The following is a 16,263-nucleotide window of genomic DNA, read 5'->3' as shown; positions in this document are numbered from 1 at the left end:
ATGTTTCAAATTTAGACTTTAGCAAATTGATTATCCCCAGAACAAAGCCAAAGGCTCTGAGTATGTTTTATAGTGACTTACCTCTCCACCCCTTTTCATGTTGAAGCCATAATACATCACATAATCCCATGCAAACATGCAGGAACACACATGCACATGTATGTACACACACACACACACACACACACACACACACCATCTTTTATTCCACACAGAAATAAAGCCTGATGGCAGTCTTCAAGGTTAAGACTACCGTCTTCCTCATCTAGTCTCCTATGTTTCTCTGCTTGTTTGCACCGAGGCTAGAGGTATTTTACCACTTATGAATGCCATGCCCATTACTCCATGAGCAGATCTCAGTGGCTGTACTCTGAATGTATTATGATCTTTAGGTGTGTGTGTGGGGGGGGGGATGCCTATATTTCCTGCAACTTCAATTCTAAGAAAACTCTAAGTTTCATCATTAATTTTGCTTGTGTACTGGTGTTGTTTATTAGAAAATATTTTACCTCTTACCTTTCTTTTGTCCATTTATTCTACCAATATCGAACCTATTTGGTAATGGGTAGTAAAATGCTATCCTTACAGCTTTGTTTGTCTTCAGTACAATTCCCTTGTCTGTCTAACCATCTTTCAGAGACAATGTTTAATGCTACTATCATGTCAATGTTCCCTTGCTATTGTATCTAACAAAGCATTTCCCTCTCAAACCTGTCAACTGTGTTACAGGACTTTTGTCAAATCTTAAATGTTTGTTTGGTTTAAAATTTCCTCTATAAATAAAATTTTTGAAAATCACAAATATGTATAATCCTTAAATTCATAATGTCCATTATGGATTTTGACATATTTTATGACTAAATAATATTTATTTACAAAATAATTTTGAATAAGTATTTGAATGGCAGCAACCAGTGTAAGGAGTCAGATTTATTTCAGACATTTTAAACTGTGGTGTTAAATAATTTTATCATAAATGCAGAAAAAATACAGGTTTTGAAATGAATCATTACTTTTTTTTTCTAAAAATCACACTTTCTCTAAGTTTTTATGATGTGATACTACTGACCCTCCAACATTCCATTGTCACAAATATTGTCCTGTTTCAACTTGTTGTGAATTTTAGTTGCTATATCAGAAGAGCAAGTACTGGTAATTTATATTAAACTCATTTCTCACAAAAATGAAAGTTTGAAATCCAATATCAAGGTGATAAAAATCTTGTTGCTTATCATAACATAGCTGAAGGTATCATATGATCAGAGTTCAAAGGGAATGGAGGAAAAATACAGAGATACAAGAGAGTTCATGTTTCTAACATAGCTACTGCCAAAAGAACTCACCAGCTTCTATGACAGTGGCACATATCCATTATGTATTTACATATGCAGCATTTGTCTATGTAGTTATTATGTATCAATTCATACATACAAATATGTATGTATTTAGCACTTATCCGGTATCTATATGTCACATAACTTCATATATCTGATCTGGCAATCTCATACCAAATTATGTATGCTATCATTTGAAAAGCAACTAATATGTTTGTCTACATATTAAGTCAACTAACTAGTAAATGATATAATGTGATTATAAGAGGAATGATTTTTCCAACATGAAAATTTTCTTTTATCAATAATAAATATTAAAAATTCTATATAAACTCAAGACTTATTTAAAATACATTTATATATTGATCTTGCTGACAAATGTTGGAGTTACACAATTATTCTTGTAATTAAATATATTTTATCTTGTCAAAAATAACTTTACAATTACTACTATGACTTAAGAATAATGAGTCAACATGCAAGGCAGAGATAAAGTGTACTAGCCTATAAACAGTTACCTTTTCACGATTTGCACATACTTACATTAAAAGTGGGATGCGAAAGGAATTATTAAATGCTGCACAAATTAATCCTTCCCATACACAAAATAACGAGGATTGATTTAAAATAGATCATGGATTGTTTCATTTGAAGTGGATAGTGATTTTCCTAGTTAATCAGAAAGACATGGAAAATGAGCTTCAAATTTTAGAGTCTTAAACACACCTATTCAAACACTAACACAAAATAATTTGATATAAAACTAGGAGAGGAGGAACTCTCTTTGGCTAATAAGCATCATGTTTGAATTTTTATAGAGAGATGAAAAAATTAAATGGTAGTATACTTAGCTTGTTTAACATGAAATCCAAATGCACATTTCCAAATGGCTTTGAATAAATCACATTTACCATGTAATGGCCTAATAATAAATGAAATGCTTTTTGCTAACCCACTTAAGGGTCATTAGAGAGTCTTACTAAGTATATATGCACTTCCCACATCACAGTTCTCTCATGGAATTGTTAAGCTCCTCCTCCATTTTCCTCTTTGTCATCTCTTTCTCTCCTTCTTTTCCTCTCTCTGCCTCCCCTCTTTGTTTTTTTTCCTTACTTGGGTTTTTACTTTTGCTCACCTTCTTACATGTTCTGAAGGATTAAAATAATCCTAGTGAAAAAAATGAAGCATATGGTGGACACTATCCTTTAAAATTCAGCTTACAATAGGGTAGAAACAGAAAAGTGACTTACCATTGAAAACTTCTAAAAATTAATAACTATGAAATATAACCATATGACTCCATCTTTCAAAAAACTAATGAATTTGATCCTGTACACTAGAGTAGTCTGTTGTTAAATGAGCCTGAAGAACAGATGTGTATTATCCGTGCCTAGGGTAAAATTCCAATTTTGCAACTATAGATTTGGCTAAAATTCATCTTAATATTCTTAGTCACTGAAAAGTTGTCTTTAATGGTGCCCTAAAATGCCTTCAAGAAAATAATGTATGAATATTTATTTATTAAATATATTCATAGCATTGCTATTTGACTATATTTTCAGTAATTTTGTGTCATCCCACAGATATTTTACCTTATATCTATAACATGTGTGTCTGTGCATGCATGTCCACCATTCTTCTTTTAGTTATGATAAAAAAAACTGTATCAATCAGTACAAATAGAATGTGGATTCTATGGTACTTAGAAAGCAGGCTCTCATAATATCTTGTAGGTGTTAAACAGTCTTCCACTATAATCATGATTAATTGCTAGCCAACTAGCAGAGAGAGCCTGAGATGCATTTAAGTACGTATTTCAGCTTAGCACTTTGTATGAATTGAAGGCTCTCATCTTTCTTATTAGGGTATCTATTAAAATATCTTACTTTGCCTATTAAAAGGCAGAGTGTACTTTCAGGGATTCAGAAGCAAGCTTAATCTCATTAATATAGTGTTTGTTTATTTCAAGATCTCTAGTTTGCTAAATGAACTTTGTTGCTTGTCTGCTGTGTTAAAGTACTGTTACAATGAGAAACAAATTGATTTCTATACTGTATACTCCTTATTAAATAAAAATGAGAACCATTTCCTTCCTCAATAAAAGGCTTTCAATAGATGTCATTCACACACTAAAGTAACAGTTTCTTTTCTAACATGTTGCAGTCCTATTTAAAATTTATAAATATTTATTTAGGGACCGCTTATTTGACAATGTTAAAATTTAGCTTTACGTGCAGAAATGAAGAGACTCTCTCTTACATTACTAGAGGAATCCTCATACAAATGGCATGAAAGTTACAACACAGTCAGGAATGCTCTACAAGATGATGAAAACAAACTAAAACTCCTATGAACATATGGAAATAAATATTTGTGCCATGGGACACAGTCCTGTGTCTTTTTTATTCTAACAACTCAATCTCTAAGTCAAAGGTACCCCCACCAGAAACAGAACATGTAACTGTTAGTTTTGTGAACAAGCTGATGTGTTCCAGGTAACATATGTACTGCCCAGCATCTATGGGCAAAAACCTTCTCCCATTGTTTCTGCCAGATATATAGACCTGCAAAAGAGTACAATATGCAATCACATATTGTGAACTATGGTAGTTCTTTAATAGTACAGAAAACTAGAACTTATTTCTGTTAACTGCTTTGATACCTGTTGCCCTATAACTACTCCTGCTTTGTTTCCTCCTACTTTACAACATATACTTACTCTTTTAAAGAGTAAGTATACTTACAACATATACTTACTCTTTACAACATTCATACTGACTTGCCAAAATGAGTAATTGATTTAAAAGGAAGGAAACTTAGGAAAATTAACTGTGGTACATAATGTGAAATGTAATTCTATACTGTATATTTGGGGTCAACATATGTGACAACATTCCAATTAAATCAGGGATTAGTTCAAAAATTTAAAGAATATTGAAAATTATCATCAACAAAAATGATATTTTGCATTTATTATATATTTATGGATTTATAGGGGATGGAATGTCTGGTAAAAAAGGGAGGGCCAGACATCTATTTTACTGAACCAAAAGAAAATGAAAATTTACTGCCTAAGGAGATTCCTCATTACAGTGGAAGGGCATTTTCAGTAGCCTCTCTATTATTTCTTAGAATCTTAGTTGAGGTCATCCTTGTGGATTCATAGAAATTTCCCTAAGGCCAGGTTTCTTGTAAAACCCACAAGTGCTCCCTCTATGAAGATATCTCTTTTGTTGCTCTCCTTCTCTGTCCTTCCCCTGATCCCTCATGTTCTCCTCGCCCCTCCACTTGTCCCTGCTAGTTCTCTTTCCCCTTTCCCCATGCTCCCAATTTACTCAATAGATCTTGTCCCTTTCACCTTCTTGGGGGTTCATGTATGTCTCCTTAGGGTTCTTTTTGTTTCCTAGATAGTCTGGGGTTGTGAATTGTAGGCTGGTTATCCTTTGCTCTAATCTAATATTCACTTATGAGTGGGTATATTCCATGTTTGTATTTCTGTGTCTCAGATGCCTCACTTAGAATGATTTCTTCTAGTTCCATCTATTTGTCTGCAGATTTCAAGATTCTATTGGTTTTTTACTGCTGATTTGTAATCCATTGTATATATGTACCACATTTTCTTTATTCATTCTTTGGTTCATTGAGGGGCATCTATGTTGCTTCAAGATTCTGGCTATTATAAATACTGCTACTATGACCATAGTTGATCAGATGTCCATTTGTTATGAATGCACCTACATTGGGTGTATACCTAAGAGTGGAATTGATGTGTCTTGAGGTAGAGAAGAACAAGAAAAGAGATACATTATTAGAGTTACCTAAAATGCCATCACAGAGCCTTCATTCAGTAGCTGGTGGTAGCAGAAGCAGAGATTCACAGCCAAGCACTGAGATAGACTCCAGGAATACTGCTGTAGAGGAGGAGTGATGAGCAAAGGGGTCAAGACCATGTTGGAGAACACACAGAAAGAGCTGACCTGAGCAAGTGGGAGTTCATGGACTTGAGACTAACAGCTAGGGAACCTGCATTAGATTAAATCAAGCCCCCTCAATGTGGTGTCATTTGTGTGTAGTGGTTGTGCTTGGGCAGTCTATGGGGCTTCTGTCAATGGTTCCAGTATTTATTCCTAGTTCATGAAATGGGTCTCTGGAGCCCATTCCCTACAGAGGGATATTCTCTGAGACGAGATACTTGGGGAGAGCAATAATCCTCCCCCAAATCATGTGACAGATTTGATGTTCCCCCATGGGAGGCATCATCCTCTCTGAGGAGTGCATGTAGGGTTGGATGGGAAGATTGTGGGGGGAGTGGGATGAAGTGACACAGAACTGAATTTTTATGTAAAATAAGATTGTTTCTAATTTACATAAAATTAGTTTAAAAAGGAGAGTCTTGTAATATCAAATATTATACACACACACACACACACACACACACACACACACACACACCCCTACCTTTTGAAATGCATTTAACCAACAACTGGACTAGTGTTGGAAACACTTTTGACTCTATCTACAGATTCAGTCTCCTATAGAAAACCATGCTGGACTCCCTGTCTTCCTAGCATTACAGAATTCCAAATGTTGCCTAAGACATAGCCAAAGGCTGACAGAAATTTATGTTGACAACAACCATAAATTGTGATTTCAAAACTGGAAAGAAATGTGAAAATATTATCATCTGATATACTAATTTTTTAACAGTCTGGAATTCTTTCTGCTTGTTTAGAAATGAAATTTTGATTTAGATACTATTGCCAGATACAATATTAAACTCTGTGCAGAAAAGATGTTAAAAGAAAAATGGTTTCTTATAAGTCAATCCATCAGTCAAAAAATTGTGGTTTTATAATGATGTTAGTTTGAGTAAGAATGGCCTCCATAAGCTCACATATTTTAATTTTAATCATTAACGGGTGGCACCATTTCAGCTAAGAAGACCTGGTGTCCAGCTGTAAATTGCAAATCCTGGATTGCTGTCTTACATTGTTGTTTAATCACTCTGATTAAGATTAAAAATTATTTATTTATAATACAGTATGGATGGTGTTAAATATTTCTCTTTTTCTTTGATTTTTGTTTTGTTTTGTTTTGGTTTTTATGAGTCAGGGTCTCAGTATGTAATTCTGGCTGTCCTGGAACTCACTATATAAATCAGACTGGCCTTAAACTTACAGAGATTTACCTGCCACTACTGAGTGCTGGGAATAAAGATGCATGCCTCTCTACCTGGATTTTGTTAAGCATTTCTAACAATGATGTCCCTGTAAGTAGCTTTTTTTAGCATGGAATTGAGTGAGAAACAAAGCGTGTTCAGATCATTGGTCAGTGGGGCAAATGCCCATTAGTAGTAGTATTTGCATTGTTTCATACTAAACAAAGAGAGTGAAGTTAATGTTGACTACTTAATATCTTTCCAACAGAAAAAAATGAGAAACATTTATCTCATCATTTCAGAACTGAAATGTTAAAAGGATAACAACAGCAATAAAATGGGAAAACCAGGCTGTCACCTTTTTGTGGTAACAATAGCTTCACTCAATAATCATTCATTTTTATTTAAAACAAACTCAGATTTAGGTTACTTTTTGAATCCCCTTACTAGAGAATTTGAGTATTTGAAACAAAGATCGATTTCTGTGAGGTGTGGGGAAGCTATAGGCAGAAACTTGGTCCTAGATCCAGGAAAAGCAGAAAGCTCAGGACAACTATTTACTGTTTAATGGAGGTATCAATTATAGTTTGTAAATGAAGCTTCCTCTGAGAAATCTTCTCTAGATATTTACAGTTCCCCCCCCACTACATAAATTGCTATATTGTGTTTATCAGGTAGTAATGGCATGAATATTTGTATATATTCAGTCTAGGTGCAATATTTTTATACATGATAAGAATGAGGAACCTGTAAAATGCCAAATGTTGACAGTGATTTTATTTGGAATGTTGAAAGAAGCCAGAACCATGGAAAGACTGTGTTATAGAGAAATGGGTTTTTGGATTGAGTATGATATTACTCACGATATGAAAACATAAGGAGGGTGTTATACATGCTTTTTAGGGAAATTACATAACTTAAGTTGTTATATTTTCTTCTTGTCACTGTACAACATGTCACACTTAGGATAGTTTATGATAGTGTGGGCGTAATAATTAACAATGACAGAATATGACACCAATGCTTGCCAAACTGGAGGAAAACCCATTGGTCTCAACCCTACAAAATAAATATAAAACCTGAGGAAAGCTAGGAAGAGGAAAGTTGTCCATCTCCAGGAAAGAATGTACCAATTAGTTGTCTAGTGCTAAAAAGTACATCCTGAAAAACTGCACACAGGTATTTTACAGACTTAACAATTTTTAAGGCATATTCATGAAAATATACATGCATGTAAAAAAAAAGCCTCATATTTGAAAGTTCTCAAGGAGTGGTGTATGGGAGGATATTGTGGAAGGAAAGTGAGAGAGAAATAGGGTAATCAAGTTATAGTTTCAACAGTAAAAATAAATGAAAAGGAGCTAAAGAATTTGGCAGAAAGCACTTCAGCATGATATTTCTGACTTTAAATTCAGCTCATTCATTCACACTCTTCATAAAGTAATCCATGACTTTGAAAGACATCTGTAAGTCTCAGGGTATGGCGTTCCTTGAAAATGGAAGGCACAAAGTGTATGTGCACAGAGTGTAAAACTGTTAATGGTTATAAACTCCTGAAATCAGATTTGACCAAATTAGGATCTATTGTCTATTTAGTAATGATATGCATTATTTACTTTGACTGAAGTAACAATGAGTAGTGAATTTATAAATTTGGAGTGGCAACAGTTATACCTAAACATTTGTTGGCCAATGTTTTTTAACACAACTTTTTGTTATAGCACAAATCTGTTATTACAGATCTTATGAAAGGTATTGAGCAACTATCTTCTGGCTTTTGGACTGCAAAAAAATGTGACCGTGTCTGTGCATGTTTGTATGTGTTATTTTTCCTGTTTGTTTGTTATTTTATTCTGTAATTGGTATACATGGATTTAGAGAAGTCTTGGGATCTATCACTGGAAAGCTTCATTACCAGGGCAGTCCAAGGTATAAGGTAGTCTTTTATGAATACGTTATACCTTGTTTTTAAGATATAATTCACACTTTAAAATGTATCTAGTTAGAAAATATCTCCTTTGTTCTGCATCTTAAAATGTACCCACTGTATGTGCTTAGTAAAAATTCCATTCTGACTCCTTGATGTTTATGAGTAAATAAAGTGACCTCATTTGCTGATCTCAGAGCACTTATTTTTTATTTTATGCTTCCAAGAAGACTTAACAGTTTGAAAGAATGAAATCATCACAGAAGAATTTAAAAAACAATACATTATAGAAAAAGATTGTGACCTCTGGAGATGATGTTTTCCCTTAAGGTGAGGTCTAGTTTTTTCTACATTTTTCAGATACTGATTTTTTGAAGAAGTTGGAGAAAACAAATTATCAAATATTGGTATTATAAGTTATCATATAGTATTTTGAAGTTTGCAGTCTTTGGAAATAAGAAGCATGAAGGTGAAAACGTCGAAAGTATTTTTAAATGTCTAATACTGTCTCCTATGGTTATAAATGTTGAGGTTCTTAACTGCAGAAGTGTGATGAGTACCCTTTCAGATGCTGTTTTAATCACAACTGCTGAGAATTGCTAACAGTTTTTAAACTATTTTAAAAATCACTTTCTGGTTTATTTCTTTAGTGTTTTTTTTTCCTGCATGTGTGTTATGCATCATTTCTGTTACCTGTTCCCGAGGAAGACAAAAGAGAGTATTGTCTACACTGGAACCAGTATTAGAGATAGATATAAGCTACCATACAGAGACTAAGAAAGAAGCTCGGTTCATCTGCAATAGCAAGGAATGATATTAAGTACTGAAAAATCTGTCCAGCAACCAAAACACTTGGTTATTATTAAGAACATACACAGTGTTATTTTGGTAGAATACCAATTAAACCACAAAACATTCTGTATTAATGTGATTGAACTTTCCAGGAGCCTTTCAATAGGAAAGCTCTTACTGTAAGTTTAGTCTGTGTTTTCCAGAGGAGTTCTCAATTAATGCAGGGAGCATAAAACAAAATGGTTCACTATGACCAAACATACTTTCTGTTCTGTTTATTGTATGAAAATATCAGAGCTTATTTTAAGATTATCAACTGAGACTGGTTTTAAGATCCACAAAAGTCATCATTTGTGGAAATCAAGAGTTTGACTTTGAAAATGTCACTTTATATTATGATGATATAAGATTTCATTTAATCATGTTTTCCTTAACATACACAGAAAGTTTCTTGCTTATTGAAATGTATATTAAAGTCACTATTATTTTTGCAAAATTTTCATACTGAAGGATCATGACATAAGAACTACTCTGAATAACATCTAGGCTACATGGATATGCAAATCATTCATATAGATTAATTTAAGAATAAAATGTATAGTAAATGTAGGCAGATACCTTGAATTATAGAAGAAATAAATAAGAAGTTGGGATGGTAGTAATGTCAGAAAGCAGGTAATTCAACGTTATACTTATAGAGGTTGCTTAGAATTTAGTTATTGTGCTGAAAGCACTGGAGAAGATAAGTAAGTATGTATGTAAGATCTGAGGTGAGAAAAATTATTAAAGGTGGCACCGGATTTTGAAACTATACATGAAACTGAAGAATACCGTTACATAAAATTGAAGAATACAGGCATAGACTAAGTTATGCCTTAAAGATTATGCAAATAACTTTGGAGAATGAGTTGGTAGTGCATGTCTAGAAACCCAGCATTCAGGGTGCAAAGGAAAAGTGACAGTACATGTGTGTGTGTGGGGGGAGTGGTAAGTTGACCAGCAAAGGGAGTTCAAGCCTACTCTGGGACACGAAAGTAATCTTCCTTCACCACATACATCCACACAAAAAGTGGGCAAAAGGAGCTCATTTTCTGTGGAGAGATACATTGCTCAGCCTAGACACAGGGCGGAGGACCTTGGTCCTGTCTCAACATGGTGATGGTGCAGACTCTGTTGACTCCTATTAGAGGCCTTGCCCTCTGTGAAGAGCAGGTGGCAGGTGGGGTGAGTGAAAGAGAGAATGGGAGGAGTGGAGGGAATGGGAACTGGCATTGGTATGTAAAAAATAGTTAAAATTAAAAAATAACAAAAATTGATTAAAAAAGGAAAAAAGTGTCTTGTAGTGTGTTCTGTTTGGTTGTTCTACATGAAATTGTTAATATTTCATCACATTTATATTTATAGCTAAGCTAATAAATGGCTAAAGGAGACACTAGAAACAATTCTGAACTATACAGACTTATTTCTAAAGATGCTACTTATATTTATTAGAAATATCATCTAGGGCAAGATAGAAGTAACAAAAGAATTTTCAAGATGTTAAAGTAGCTTATGAGAAAAATAGTGAGGAGTTACACTAATTTCAGATGTAAAACATAAGTACCATGACTTTATTCTCAGCTTTCATAAAACAGAAAGATCAATGTGTATTTAATATTTTGAGCATGTATGTGTTAAGATGTTTACAAAATTACTTAAACATTGGTGACCCTAGTTCAGAAACACAAGAAGTCTAACCACCAAAACTAAGTCAATCTCAAATCCCTAAAATACTAGACATGATTATACATAAAACACAGAATGTAAGCTTCTTTTGTCAGTGTGATTCAGGAGCATTAAAACAATCAGTTGTAGAAGAATCAGTTGAGAGTGTTCAAAGGCTGTAAAAATGGTAATGTATTATAAATAGGAGTGAAAGTACAGACCTCCCTTCTTAAACTTTAAGCATTGTCTGATTATGGCTGACAACTTTTCCATTATCATCTTTGTGTTTTCTGAACTGTTCTTTTGATTTTATCATAAACTTCTAACAGTATTTTTGTATTACAATTTAGTTTTTGACAAGACTTTTCAAAATATTTAAAGTGAAACAATGATAATGTATTAGCTACTTTACTGTTGCTGTGATACAAAATCATGACCACAGGCAATTCGGCATATGGTTCCACATAGCTAGATGTCCATTATGATTTGAAAGAGACAGGTTCCAAGAGATGGAATCTCAACTGCCCTCAAGATACAGAGACCATATATCTGAACCAACTGATATTATACTCTATTTTCAATTTGTCATGTAAATACAACTTAAAATATACACAAGTAAAATATAATAATGATTAGTGGTAATCATGCATATATTGTTGTTTTAAACTAAACTATTCGCCAGTGGTGAATAATACCTTAGTGTTTAAGAGCACATACTCCTCTGGGGAAAGTTCTGAGCTCAGTTCTCAACACATGTAACTCCAGTTCCAATGTACTTGAAGCTCTCTTCTGGCTTTCCAGAAGCCATGTGCACTATACCCCTATCTCCTCCATTACCAATGCATACACACACACACACACACACACACACACACACACACACACACACACACACACACACACACACACTCACACACACACACACACACACACACACACACACACATATATATATATTACTTTTTTAAAATTTCAGGAAATTGTTGATAGGGTAAGTTGAGAACTTCTCTTATTCAAAATATACATATGAAAACAATAAAGAAAAATCAGAGGCTATGGGTAAATCTGCAAAACATTCAAATTCAATATACTAATATGCAACTTTATTATAACCAAAAATAAGTATTTAAATAACATAAAACATATTAATGTGCAAATACTAATAATTCTCAAATTAATAATAAGATATAGTAATTAACAAATATATCAAAAGTATACATGTTTGCTCCAGGTTTTTACCTGACCATGAAATGTCCCTCCCCCTTTTCCAGTGGTATCTTTCAATATTCTTCCTCTCTGCTCCACTAACTTGATGTCTTATGTTTAGTTCCTCACACCCTCTGATCTACTTTCAAAAATCTCTTCTATTTCTATTTCCAAGGAAGCTACAAGGATGACCCCAGAAAAGACACTTAGCAATGACAGATATGTAGCCTGAACAAGCTATCTCCTATAACTAGGCAAGACTTCAAGTGGATGGAGTGAGAAAACAGTCCAGCCACATAACCTTTAACTCACACTCCGTCCTGTCTATGGGATGTGTTTGGTTAATGATGGCCTAGAGATTGAGGGAGTGGCCAAACAAAGAGTGTCTAACCTAAAACCTTTGCCAGGAGAACAAGTCTATCTGAGACACTTCCTGGAGCACCGGGACCCTCAGGCTAGACTACCCAGAGATCCAGGATAGAACAAAACACAACTGGAAGTGAAGAAATGTCAATGTAATAATGTATAATGATATTCTACTATATACAGGGTACCTACAACTGATGAAAACAGATGCATTTGGTGGAGGTCGGGGAATCCTGCAGAAGAGGGTGAAATAAGATTTCAGGAATCAGGGGGTGAAGAATACCACAATAAAACTCACAGGATCCACATCAACTAACCTGGGCACAGAGGGACTCACGGAGACTGAACTGACAACCACCGGAGCCTGCATGGACTGACCTAGGCACTCTGTGTATATGTTGCTGTTGTTTAGCTTGGTCCTCTAGCTATTAGAGATAGCTATTAGATATAGCTAATAGCTATTAGATAACTATTAGAAGGCTATTAGAGATAGCCTCCTAATAGTGGACCAGAGTCTATCTCTGATTCTTCTATAAGCTTTTAGGACATTCCTTCTCATAATGGTTTGCCCTGGTCAGCCTTCATGCACGGGAAGGTTGTTAGTATTATGGCAAGTTGTTGTGCCATGTTCTGTTGATATCTGTGGTAGACTTAATCTTTGCCCAACAGAAAAGGAGGAGTGAATTCAGGGTGGGGATGAAAACACAGGAAAGGAAGGACTGGGAGAAGAGGATGGAGGGGAAACTTCAGCCTGGATGTAAAATAAAGAAATAAAAATAAAATAAATATCTGCAATTTGATTAAGCAAACTGTATAAATGATAAAAACTTGAAATGGTACTCATTATCATATATCATCCAAAGAAATAAGTAAAATATTAAGATTTGGAAATAAGGAGTGGAGAACTACGTAGAGTGACACAATTATTATATATAATTCTGTAATGATGGCAATGCTTGCTGCTATCATTAAGTCAAAATACATAGATATGGCATACAAATGGCAGGCCCTATGTAAACCATGGATTTTTGTTGTTAATGATATATTAATATTAATCCATAAATAACCAAAAATGAGTTTCAGCAAGCTATTGAGTTAGTACTCTAAAATGAGGTGCTAATAGAAAAACTGATATAACACATAGGAATTCACTGTACTTTCCATTTAAATATATTTAAAGATGCTTAAAATGTAAAGTCTGTTCATTTTCAAAAATCAAAATCAGCATTTTAAGGTATTTCATAGTTTTCTCTGTTGGCATTCATAATTTGTCTTTGAAAATTTTGACTGTAATGTAATTAAAAATTATCAAAACATACATTTTATACCTTCAATACAAACAATTTTTAGATCCTAAACCAATAAACACTTTTTCACAATACACTGCCATTTCATGGGTTCACCTTGTTTAATTCAGGTTATGAAATGTGTTCTTCCCATAACTTTGATCTGTGCTTTGATGCAGAATCCTGGAGCTTGCTCAAAGGATTTGACTAATTAGTAAAGGAAAAAATGAAGCCTGTAAGTGCTGAAATTCCCATTTTTTGGTCTAGATATACAAGCAGCTTCCTGAAGTAGTAAATATACCTAGATGAAAATGTATGTATTTTGTAGAATAAATACATTTCTGTATATGTGTGCATATATGCATGTATGTGTTTATGTACATATTCTTATGTATATGTGTATCTATGTATCTCTCTCTGTTACTGTATTTGTGCACAATTCTACCTTGTTTCTACAAACTAGTAATGAAATATCAAGTATTTATTGTTTGCTTCTCAATAAGCTTTTTTTTTACTATTTATATTACCACCTTCATAAAATTAATCACTGGTACTGAAAATGTATAAATATTATTGAGCATTTCATATTTAAAGATAATAAAAAAAATACCAGTCTTGGTCAAAGGATATGTCTATGTAGTAATACAATGGACTGGCTAGTAAGAGGCTACAAATTCAAGCCATGTCCTGCAAGAAATAAACAAAAACAACCAAAACTTTTAGCTACTTTAATTAGATGAACCCATGCATTTATATTCTGTAATCAAAAAATGAAGTGTAAGTGTGATGTGTCAGTTTTAAAAAATAATTCTACAAAGATTGATTTAATGAAATGTTCTATCACTTACCTTTAAAGCTTAAAATATAATAATTCCTAATATTCCTAAAATTATGCTTTTTATTGCAAATTACTAGACAAAAATATGAAGATCCCTTGTTGTTGGGAACGACACATGGGTCCTCTAGAAGACCAGCAAGCACTCCAATGGGCTGAGTCTCCTCTTCAGTTTGTATGTATTCATTGTTCAAAATAAAACTATTCAATATATTTAAGAATGATTCTATATTTCACATACAAAACCAGTAATTGGAATTAGCATTAGATTTTATAGATTTTTATGATCAAAATAAGAGTCTAACGCCCCCAATTCTTTCCTCATTCTTTGAAATAATTCCCCAGATGTAAGAAATTTTCATTGTTTTAGTACACCCTATATGGCTATTTTTTTCTTTTAGAAAAGGCATTGTATTGCTAAATTAAGCATTTTCTAATTTCTCTCTAATATATATGTTTGGTTTTAGACAGTATTTTATAAAACTGTGCTTAATGGATATATTCATGTGGTTCATTCATGTTAAATCACTTGGCTATTTTTACTCTATAGAGTATCTAAAAAAAAAACAGTGTGCTGTTTTACATTCTACTGAGAATAGCCATTTGAGTTCCTTTCAGTTATTTCTATTTTTTCCTCTTCTAGTATCATTTCTGTGAATATTTTGAATACATTCAGTAGAAAATATGTAGTAGTGGTCTGTTAAATACGCAGCCAGCAATATGATATCTCATGTCCCGAGTTCCACCTCATATTTTAAGTCTCAGAATTATGGAGTAAGATTCCTTAGTTCACATCTTCATACACACTGGATATGATACATGTGCTTCTTAATTTATTCATGTACTCCATTGTTTTTGAACTCATAGTTCATGAACTGAAAATCATTGTAAACTCTTTTTAAAGTTAATTGGTCACTGTCATTATTCTTCAAATTGTATGCATGTGATTTTGATTTATTATTTTACATTCAGTTATTTCAGTAAAAATCTCTTTGCTTTTAAGTGTCTAATACACACACACACACACACATATATACACGTGTGTGTGTGTGTGTGTGTGTGTGTGTGTGTGTGTGTGTGTGTGTGTGTGTGTGTGTGTGTGTTTTCCTGCATGTATATCTGTATGAATTGCCCAGGTTTCAAAAGGTCAGAAGAGTGTCTCAGATCCCCCTTTAATTTAATTACATTATTCTGGAAGCTGCCATGTAGCCTAACCCAGATATTTTCCGAGAGCAAAGGTATTCTTAACACATAAATCATTTTATCCTACTCCAGTTTCCATATATTTTGGTTTGCTTTTCTATTGTTGTGTATTCAAATGACTAAGACTATGGGGAAACATCTTACTCAAACTACCAAACATTATAAAGAATTTCTAAAAATGTGAAATGACAAACTACTATTGTAGAAGCTTTCTAAAGTATAAAAATATTCACATATAACAACAGTTTAAATGGGGCTATTGTATAGTGCAATAAAAAGAACTCTCCTAGATAATAACAAGTGTCGGAAATTGGTTACTTCTGTGGTGATATTTTGTTTGTACTTTAACAAATAAAGCTTGCCTGAAGATCAGAGTGTGGAGCTAGCCACTAGTTAGCCAAAGAGGACTGGCAGTGGTGGCACATACCTTTAATTCCAGCCCTGGGGAAGCA

At 33.6% G+C, this 16,263-nt stretch overlaps 1 long non-coding RNA gene across 2 annotated transcripts in view; it reads right to left on the bottom strand.

Annotated features, from left to right (window-relative positions):
• The window catches only part of LOC113835899, a 76,273-nt gene that overhangs the window by 54,561 nt on the left and 5,449 nt on the right, over positions 1–16,263 (bottom strand). Inside the window, exon 2 of one of the 2 annotated variants that reach the window (XR_004770090.1) lies at positions 1,878–5,245. This is a non-coding gene — a long non-coding RNA (uncharacterized LOC113835899). Of the gene's footprint in view, positions 1–1,877; positions 15,684–16,263 lie in introns of those variants that run through there. The other variant, XR_003485688.2, reaches the window with a different exon arrangement.

The sequence above is a fragment of the Cricetulus griseus genome, chromosome 5, assembly GCF_003668045.3.
Source record: "Cricetulus griseus strain 17A/GY chromosome 5, alternate assembly CriGri-PICRH-1.0, whole genome shotgun sequence".
Lineage (NCBI taxonomy): Eukaryota > Metazoa > Chordata > Mammalia > Rodentia > Cricetidae > Cricetulus > Cricetulus griseus.
Note: the sequence above shows the minus strand (reverse complement) of the source record. Positions and strands in the feature narration are given on the sequence as shown.